General features: G+C 64.5%; 1 protein-coding gene across 2 annotated transcripts in view; it reads right to left on the bottom strand.

Annotated features, from left to right (window-relative positions):
- The window catches only part of Wipf2 (WAS/WASL interacting protein family member 2), a 38,922-nt gene extending 38,706 nt beyond the window's left edge, over window positions 1-216 (bottom strand). The window contains exon 1 of one of the 2 annotated variants that reach the window (XM_008829434.3): window positions 12-216. The gene's annotated coding sequence lies outside the window, so the exon portion shown is untranslated. The remainder of the gene's footprint in view (window positions 1-11) is intronic. The other variant, XM_008829433.3, reaches the window with a different exon arrangement.
- Window positions 217-439: the final 223 nt, after the last annotated feature.

Below are 439 nucleotides of genomic sequence, written 5' to 3'. Positions count from 1 at the left end.
CTCGCTCGCACTCAGGTCGGCAGGTCACCTCCGCCGCGGCCCCGCGCCTTCCCCGCCTGGCCGCAGCTCCTCCGAGAGCGAATCCTCCGTCACCGCCGTCCCGGTTTCGTCCAGCCCGTTCGTCCCGCGGCAGGCTCTCTTTCTCGCTACCGCCCCTTTAACCAACCCGGAAATGTATCTGCTCCCACCGTCTCCAGCGTCCGCGAACAAAATGGAGACGGGGGTGGGGGGAGGGAAGGAGGAGGGAGCGGAGCGCCGAGGGGCGCGCGACGCATGCGCGCCGGGAAAGCCTGCCCCCTACCGGCGCGCGGCCATCTTGAGAAGGTCGCCAGAGTTCCACTCAGCAACTAAAAGCGGGGATTTTGGGACCTGCTGATGCCAGGGCTTAACCCATAGAGATGCTTATTTAATTGGCCAAATGCAGCCTAAGAATCTGGAC

The sequence above is a fragment of the Nannospalax galili genome, unplaced genomic scaffold (assembly GCF_000622305.1).
Source record: "Nannospalax galili isolate Female #2095 unplaced genomic scaffold, S.galili_v1.0 scaffold1274, whole genome shotgun sequence".
In the NCBI taxonomy this organism is placed as follows: Eukaryota; Metazoa; Chordata; class Mammalia; order Rodentia; family Spalacidae; genus Nannospalax; species Nannospalax galili.
This window is presented reverse-complemented; position numbering and strand designations above follow the sequence as displayed.